The sequence below is a fragment of the Schistocerca piceifrons genome, chromosome 3, assembly GCF_021461385.2.
Source record: "Schistocerca piceifrons isolate TAMUIC-IGC-003096 chromosome 3, iqSchPice1.1, whole genome shotgun sequence".
Taxonomy (NCBI): Eukaryota; Metazoa; Arthropoda; class Insecta; order Orthoptera; family Acrididae; genus Schistocerca; species Schistocerca piceifrons.
This window is the reverse complement of record NC_060140.1, coordinates 432,073,373-432,083,032: the sequence shown is the minus strand read 5'-3', so window position 1 is coordinate 432,083,032 and position 9,660 is coordinate 432,073,373. Positions and strand designations below refer to the sequence as shown.

The 9,660-nt window shown below is 40.2% G+C and overlaps 1 pseudogene; it reads right to left on the bottom strand.

Annotated features, from left to right (window-relative positions):
* Positions 1-9,005: 9,005 nt before the first annotated feature.
* On the bottom strand, positions 9,006-9,123 carry LOC124791192 (annotated as a pseudogene).
* Between the last annotated feature and the right edge of the window lie 537 nt (positions 9,124-9,660).

Here is a 9,660-nt window from a genome sequence, read left to right as displayed (position 1 = left end):
TTACTAGCTGAAACTTGTTACAGAACTCAATTAGTCTTTCTCCTCTTTCATTCCTTGTCCCAAGCCCATATTCTCCTGTAACCTTTTCTTCTACTCCTTCCTCTACAACTGCATTCCAGTCGCCCATGACTATTAGGTTGTCGTCTCCCTTTACATACTGCATTACCCTTTCAGTATCCTCATACACTTTCTCTATCTGTTCATCTTCAGCTTGCGACGTCGGCATGTATACCTGAACTATCGTTGTCGGTGTTGGTCTGCTGTCGATTCTGATTAGAGCAACCCGGCCACTGAACTGTTCACAGTAACACACCCTCTGCCCTACCTTCCTATTCATAACGAATCCTACACCTGTTATACCATTTACTGCTGCTGTTGATATTACCCGATACTCATCTGACCAGAAATCCTTGTCTTCCTTCCACTTCACTTCACTGACCCCCACTCTGTCTAGATTGACCCTTTGCATTTCCCTTTTCAGATTTTCTAGTTTCCCTACCACGTTCAAGCTTCTGACATTCCACGCCCCGACTCGTAGAACGTTATCCTTTCGTTGATTATTCAATCTTTTTCTCATAGTAACCTCCCCCTTGGCAGTCCCCTTCCGGAGATCCGAATGGGGGACTATTCCGGAATCTTTTGCCAATGGAGAGATCATCATGACACTTCTTCAATTACAGGCCACATGTCCTGTGGATACACGTCTTTAATGCAGTGGTTTCCATTGCCTTCTGCATCCTCATGTCGTTGATCATTGCTGATTCTTCCTCCTTTAGGCGCAATTTCCCACCCCTAGGACAAGAGAGTGCCCTGAACCTTCTATCCGCTCCTCCGCCCTCTTTCACAAGGCCGTTGGCAGAATGAGGCTGACTTGTTATGCCGGAAGTTTTCGGCCGCCAATGCTGATTATTTATCAAAATTTAGGCAGTGGTGGGGATCGAACCCGGGACCGAAGACGTTTTGATTATGAATCAAAGACGCTACCCCTAGACCACGGGTAGGAAAGTAGAAATGCGACAAGTTACATTTTCATCCTAAGGTGAAAATTCAAATTCATCAGTGCAACATAAAGTGCCCCAAGAAGTAAATAGCTTTCATCCTCCACCTTTCATGATGTTTATCTCCTGGAATATGGAGGACTCGATGACATGGTGCTTCAATAAAAGACATCGCAATTAATTCCAAAAATTTAATACAATTCTTTCTAGCTTACCGCTCCTTCGAACAAAAAATCGAGGAGGATTCGTGACTCATCGACTTGATCAAAACGTTTTCTGTGCTTAATTCCATTATGGATCAATTCCAGACCAAGCGTATTGATGATTTTTCGAGATTGGTACAGTCAAATCAATGTTTCTGTAGCTCATTTTTCCGTTAAATACGATTCTGAGAATAATTTGATGACTGCAAGAAAAACACAAGAAGACATTCTCCGACAAGTTTTTAATCGGAGCACACCTGTAAAAAGTACCCATTTTCGATACTGTTGTGTCGAAAACTAGTGATTGACATAGGATTTGAAACAACAAATGTGTCTCGGTAGGTGTCGGAATTTGTGCTTTTTTCCCGCACAACCATTGTTGTAGTTTGAAGCACAGTTTACACAGTCGCAAATGATAACTTTTTTTTTGTAGATGGCAATTTGTATCCAGCTCTTCCTGAATAATTAAATTATCTTCGACGTACGAATGGAAGACAATTACATTAAAACTAATGCTGCGACTGTTAGCGTTCCTCCAAAGTGAAGTGGTGGTGCGGTTTCGATCGCGAAAACGAATGGCTCAACTCGCCCTGCCTTTATCTATTTTGAAGTACTAGCTAAATGATCCAATAAGCTATCCAATGATAGAGATTACTCCGGCCACATGAAAGTTCACTGTATTTAAACTCATCTTTAGTATTAAGCAGTACAGGGCTGAACTTCATTCACCTAATGAATGATGAATGAAGTTCAGTCCTATGCTGCTTTATACTAAATATGTATGTGATTACAATGACCAGTTGACAGTTTGTTAACCAGAATATTTGCTGACGTCACGGGGCTTCCAGAATTAAATTAGTAAACGGTGCCACTCGTGAAATGCGATTGCTTTCAGTTAAGGATACGAAAGTAAATGACGTATGTTTATTTGATTGCGAATGAGTTTACAATATAGAACTATTATTTTGCGAGTTTTTTGAAGGCCTAGTAACACTTTTTTATCTTATCCTTCTGCTCCAAAAATTAGAATAAAAATTTTTAAGATGTGCCGAATAGTCCGTTTTCATACACGAGTGATCTGCACGTCTGACTTTAACGTGAATGACCCGGGTTTAGCTCTCGACATTGCCAGGGACTGTTCCTGGGCGGCAGGCTAGGTGCACTCAACTTCGTGATACCAGCTGAGGAGCTAAATGAAAAGTAACGGATCCAAGGCATAGGAAGTTGACAACGGCCGGGAGAGCAGTGTGCTGAACCCGTGCTCCTCCATATCACATCCACATGCGTCCACGTGGCACAGGATGACACGGCGGCATGCCGACGTCACGTGACTTCAGGGCTTGATCCCAGAGTTTGTCAGATGTGCCGTATAAGAGCCACCCTATACCGCTTCTACTAACCTCGGTCACATGCGTGGGTCGTAGTCGTTGGTCGGCCTTCTTTCGAGCTCTTCGATCCCGAACCTGTGGGCAGGTACTGTTGTAACTTTGTTCAATCAACATCTAACTTCACACCCACCATTGTTTGAACCCTTTCTGACTCACAGTCATCAAGAGTCCTTAGCCGAGATTCCTCTCGTAAACAATGCGTCGACAACATTTACGAGGTCGTGCTGAAAAGTAATGCCACCGAACGTTTTATTTTAAAACCATTAAAGCTTTTTAAAAAAGAATACATTATTAACATTTTAAATCTTTATTCTTCATGTCTACAAATGTATTTCTCATCATAGTCACACTGGCGGCGAACACATTTCTCCCCGCGAGAGACTGTTTTGTTGATAGCGTCACTATAGAACATTCGACTTTGTTGACGGAGCCACAGCCTCTCCTCTGCTATCACCGCTTCATCATTAAAAAGGGAAGTCTTAAAAGGTGTTCTTTGAGTTCTGAAAACAGATGAAAATCGGATGGGACTAAGCCAGAAGTGTGTGGAGGATGATCGATGACAGCGAACCCAGACGTCGCAACGCTCGTGTGCGGTCAAGCGCTGTCGTGCTGATGGACACAGTGCTCCATGGATGGACGAACTCTTCGAATTCGGAACTCGATTACAGCACGATTTTCCTCACACACCGACATAGTTGCGTTACACACTGCCACACGCTACAATTCGGAGCCCTCTAGCGGCACAGAGCTGCAAACATGTGGACATGAAGAATAAAGATATAGAATGTAAAAACGTTTGTTTTATTTAAAAAGTTTTAAGAGTTAAAAAATCCGAGGCACTGTTTTTCAGCACGTCCTAATACTTTCCGCTGGCTCATTTCTCTTCTGCCAGCTACACAACGCAGAAAGCCGTCTTAAGAGGAGACGGAAGGCAATTTTTATCCCTATTCTGCCAATGCTAATTTACCCTTTGAATAGGTACACTTTTCAAAAGAATTATAAGTGATAAAACAATAAAATTTATATAACATATATGCCTCAATTTAAAAGTAAAATGAACATCATACCTCTTATGGTTTTTAAGAAAAAAATTATTCTTTCACTAGTAAAATTTAACTTTTTCTGTACATTAATTATTATAAAACAGTTTCTGATTGTTTGGTGGTTCTCTATTTACTTCTAATAACATATTACCATCTGAAGTAGAAATTGACCAAATTTCATGTTTCTAACCCCATTAGTTTATCAAAAAGTGGTACCTGAAAGTAAAAAAATGCAGTTTTGAGAAAAATCCATTTAAAGTTTATTATTGGAATTCTAGTACAGTTATTGGTGAGAATTACCTGCCACTAATATTTTCCTGCACCATACTGATCATCATCTGAATAATTTTGATCTTCTTTTCTTCTCTTGGTCCCTCTTCTTTTCTGTATGGCTTCTTTTGTGCATTTTAAATTCTGCTTTGCGGATTCTCTCTTTATCTATTTTCACCAAGGATTTTGCAGTATTTCCACTGGATTTTATGCCCAATAATTCCAAAACATCCAGTTTTCTAATTACACCATCATTGAAACATAAAATAGCACCATAAACACCAAAGTTGAGTGTTGTAATCTGAACAAATACAGTTTTCGGTAACCGGTTTCAAATGTCAGAATTCACACATTAATTTAAATTTCGGGTTTTCCCATGAAGACACTTCTTCAATAAGGTATCTTTACAAAGGTCTCTAAATATGGGCTTACTTTCATTCATTACTGATGAAAATATGAAATAAATACAAGGAGTAAAAGAATGCTGTGCAAAAATCTCTGCATGGCGCAAAAAGGAAGGCGTGGCATTTAAATGCCAGATTGCACGGAGTGTCAGGAAAACCATCAAAGCTCACGAAAAAATTATCGTATTTATATAAAACAAAACTGTTTGACACAGGAAAGACCACCCATTTGAAATATGTTAAAATCTAAAAACCGAATTTTTGAAGCCCACTTGCCTTCCGTCTCCCCTTAAAGACAAGCTCTGTGTGAAAATTTTCTTTAGAACTATTGTGATGTCACCTTCTGTGTCAGTTACTTTATAGTTTCCCGAATTATTCCCGCTTTTGTGTTTTTCTGTAAGTAACTCTAGAGAACTAAAGAGAGGACAACGTTAAATTGTTACTAAACCATAGTAGATTTTTAGTACTCCGTATTTTATTCAGTTCGAATTCATAATTAACAGTATATGCCTTCCTTAATTACAGTTATAAGGTCTCCAATAGTTTGTCACGTACTGCACCAGATTGGCGGGAACCGCGAAATGGTGCCAACTGCAATTGTAAATATTACGAGGGTTTAGTAACCTAGGATTAACAGAGAAATTCAGTCCGTCGAAAACCTGTCTATTACTAACAATTCCCACTGTTTTTACTCCATTTGCTTATGTTACTATTATCTCATAGCCGCTTCACAAGAAGTTTGTTCTCTTTCCAGGTCAATTCACTATTTTCTAATAACCCCAGCCTAAACTTTCCTATAACACCTCTTTAGATTTTCCAGTGTATTCACAACATTCAAATTTTTAACATTCCGCTTGTTGATTGGTAAAATAGCCTTATTCTTCCTCCTCCTGATATAATTATTTATAACCCCTTCGGAGGAAAGCGATTTTATTAATGTTTTGCCTTCTGCGTCCCTTCTGTGTTAAACGTCGTAGTTTCTTGCGAATTTGGATGATATTTCTTACTTAGCCAGATGTTTTGGGTGTGCGGAGATTTCTTACTTCCTTTCGTATGTGACACTAATTTTCCTAACAGATTTTTGTTTTTGGTTTTGCAAAGCTACGTATTAAAAAAAAATAGTTCAAATGGCTCTGAGCACTATGGGACTTAACTTCTGAGGTCATCAATCCCTTAGAACTTAGAACTACTTAAACCTAACTAACCTAAGGACATCACACACATCCATGCCCGAGGCAGGATTCGAACCTGCGACAGTAGCGGTCGCGCGGTTCCAGACTGTAGCGCCTAGAACCGCTTGGCCACCCTGGCCGGCGCTACGTATTCCCCTACAACGCTGGTGCACACATTGTAATTTTGATCTGCTGTCATATATTCGTTTTGGTCTTGCAGTCATTGATGTTTTGGACATTTTTAGTGGATGTGGTAATTAATAGCAATGACCTTCCCGTTGGCATGTAACATACCTGCTCCTCTACATTCTCATCGGCACCCTTTGCACTTGACAATGGCTGAGGACAGGATGGCCATAGTCACGTGAACCTTTATGACCCCATCTCGCTCCCCCTACTTCGTAACCTCTATAACGATTGTTAGATATTTTATCAATATTTTATTTCAATAAAGCCAGTGTATCAAGTACCGGAACATAGACTGAAAGACTTACATACTTTAAGTCTATAGTATTTTACACTAACATTCGCAAACTTTTACCCACATTTTTGATGTTTCTTCTCGAGATGCTAATGTAGAGTCATAACATTAATTTCTTACTAAAACAAGCAGATTCTGAAAGATTTACTGCCACTGTTGTTAAAATTCTAACCATGAGGTTTTCTGCATTAGTTTAAATGTGTCAAGTAAGTGAACGATTAATCACAGAAACAGTTTACTGTAGTGTAGTATTTGACAGCAAAAAAATTGCAGTTCGGTTGCTATGGTAATTACAGAGCATCTGGCAACATCGGGCTTGAGTACATTTAACAACTCTTAGAATGAACTTTTGAATAAAGAAAGTAATAAGAAGAGGGAGGCATATCCTTTTAAAAGTACGCTACAGCACTAAAAGAAATTAAATGAAAACAGAATATATTCAAACAAATAAACTGACAAAAAAGAAAGAAAAAACGAATTACAAAATACTTACAAACTAAAAATTAAGCTTAGCCCTTTTACAGTAGAAATTTATAGTTTACTGCAAAGAATGCGACAATTTTTTATCAGTCTCCTCAGAAAAATAAATTAATCTGCCTCTCTTTGAAACGAACATAGATACTCGTCTATACAAAACAAATAAGTGTAACAAAAACTGTCGTTTTTATTAGCCAATTAGACGTTGAAATAACCAGTTCCCTGAAATGCGATGCTAAGGGCGTCTCAGAGAGGAACTGATAAATGCGCATTGCAGTCAGCCCTTTGACTGCAGAAGTACACGACTGTGAAAGAATGCATAAAATGGAATGCTGGGGACAAAAAACTAGAGTAACGTTGTATTGAAAAATGAATCTGCAAATGTTACGTAAACAGGGCCGGGATCGTTCGCCAGCGTTTTTGCGTTGCACGGAAAAGGACGTAATATTTTCATTCAAAATTTACACAAGGGCAGAACGAGTGCAGAGCAGCTTACTGCGATGAGTCAACAACACTCTAATGGGCACAACGCGCGGCTGCGGCTGCACCAGCGCCGAAAATAAAAACCCAGGAGCGCGGCGCGGCAGCCAGTCGAAGGTCCGTGCCTTCTGTTTGCACACTGCCACCCACGCGCGTGCATGATCGCCCAGCTTCCGGAAATTACTCTCCGCACTGTTTTGCAAGGTGTCTCGGTATCTCTCTCCTGCCTATATCTGTTTCTGTTGTCGCACCGTTCGTATTTACGACCTGGTGTAATAAATTTATGGTCCAATAAAAGATACACGATGCCATGAATGCAACATAAGCCCCGAGTCATAAGTCTTGTGAGTGGTTTTATACGGCCTGACACGAATTCCTCTCCTGTGACAACCTCTTCATCTCAGAGTAGCACTTGCAACCTACGTCTTCAATTACGTCCTGGATGTATTATAATCTCTGTCTTCCTCTACAGTATTTACCCCTCTTATACCATGGAAGTTATTCCATGATGTCTTCACAGATGTCCCACAGTCCAGTCCCTTCTTCTTGACAGAGTTCTCCTTATATCCTTTTCCTCGACGATTCTCCGGAGAACCTCCACATTCCTTACCTTATCAATCCACCTAATTTTCAGCACACTTCTGTAGCACAACATCTCAAATCCTTCGATTCTCATCTTTTCTGGTTCTCCTGCAGTCCGTGTTTCACTGCCTTACGATGCACTGCTCCAAACATACATTATCGGAAATTTCTTCCTCAAATTAAGGCCTATGTTTGATACTAGTAGACCTGGAATGCTCTTTTGCGAGTGATGGTCCGGCTTTTATGTCCTCCTTTTCCCATCCCGTGATGCGTTATTTTCATGTATAGATAGCAGAATTCCACTTTCTGATTACCAATCCTGAAGTTAAGTTTATCGCTGTTCTCATTTCTGTTTCTTCTCATTACTTTCATCTTTGTTCGATTTACTCGTAATCCATATTGTATACTCATTAGACTATTCATTCCATTCAGCTGATCCAGTAATTATTCTTCACTTTCAGTATGGGTAGTTATATCACCAGCGAATCTCATCATTGATATCATTTCACCTTGAATTTTAATTCCACTCTTGAACCATCCTTTTATTTCACTAATTGCTTATTCGCTGTATGAACAATATGGACGAAAGACTACATCCCTGTGTTACAACCGGTTAATGAGAGCTTTTCGTTCTTCGTCTCTCACTCTTATTGTTCCCTCTTCGTTCTCGTACGTAACGCGTATTACCTGTCTTTCCCTGTAGCTTACCCTGATTTTTCTCATTATTTCGAAAATCTTGCACCATTTGACGATGGCAAACTGTTTTTGCAGGTGATTTTTTTTTCAGTCTTGCTTCCATTATCAACCGGAACGTCATAACTGCCTCTCTGGTGCCTTTACCTTTCCTAAAGACACACTGATTGTCATCGGGTGGTTAAAATTAAAGTGCAGCTACTCACAGAAGTCCAGTGTGAGTTGGAATTTGCGTGTGTGGCAGCGAAGTTTGGTAGATAATAAAATACGTTAATGTGGAACCGATATATGCAAAAAGAAATTAGTTCCAGTCTTGGCCACCAGGTGCAAATCTGGCGCTGTGAATGCAAGCACGACTTATAGAAATGGTTCCATATACAGTGGTATCGAAATGGGACATGGGCAGAAAATGACAAGTGATTTCATTATTAACCATCAGTTAGACAGTTTGTTGAATATGAGCAACGGAGACGTCGACGAGATGCTGCACAGCGACAGATTTGCACCTGGTGACCATAATTGGAACTAATTTTTTGTCCAGAGTAAATCGGTTCCGCACTAATGCCTTAACATATCTACCTAGTTTCGCTGCCATACGATAATTACAATTATGCACTCCGTCGTCAGGCCACAAATGGCCCATCGGGACCATCCGACCGCCGTGACATCCACAGCTGAGGATGCGGATAGGAGGGGCGTGAGGCCAGCACACTGCTCTCCCAGTCGTTATGATGGTTTTCTTTGACCTGAGCCGTTATTATTCGGTCGAGTAGCTCCTCAATTGGCATCACGAGGCTGAGTGCACCCCGAAAAATGGCAACAGCGCATGGCGGCCCGGATGATCACCCATCCAAATGCCGGCCACGCCCGACAGCGCTTAACTTCGGTGGTCTGACGGGAACCGGTGTCTCCACTGTGGCAAGGCCGTTGCCTGATAATTACAGTCCATACTGGATTTGACTCAGAAGCTGCAGTTTAATTATAACCACCTGAAATGTTATAACTGACCTTCCTCCTGATCAGCTCTGCAGAGCTTTTATTATTATTATTATCGATTAATTTTTGCTGTATTTGAAACTAGAGCTGTCGTCTTGTAACTGGAGCAATCTGTTGTATCCCCACTTTTCCGAATGTATGTTGTCGCACTTCGTACAAAAACAGAGGTACTCAGAAATCTGTTAAAGTTCATCATTAAGTTTTTTCCTCCACAATTAAGCCAGAGCTCAGGTCACAGCTCATCTGAACCCAGAGCTTTCCTTGTTCTAGTTCTTTCAGTGTTGCTGCGAATTCCATTTTCACAATCTCAACATCAATTATATGTCTTAACAGTGTTACGTAAATAATATTTTATGTTTAGCAGAATACTTTTAACACTGTCTTAGGTACATTTAACTAAAACAAATAGTGTGAATCTTTTACAATTGGCATATTTATTTATTATGTAATTTACTTTAAATGGCGTAGTTTCG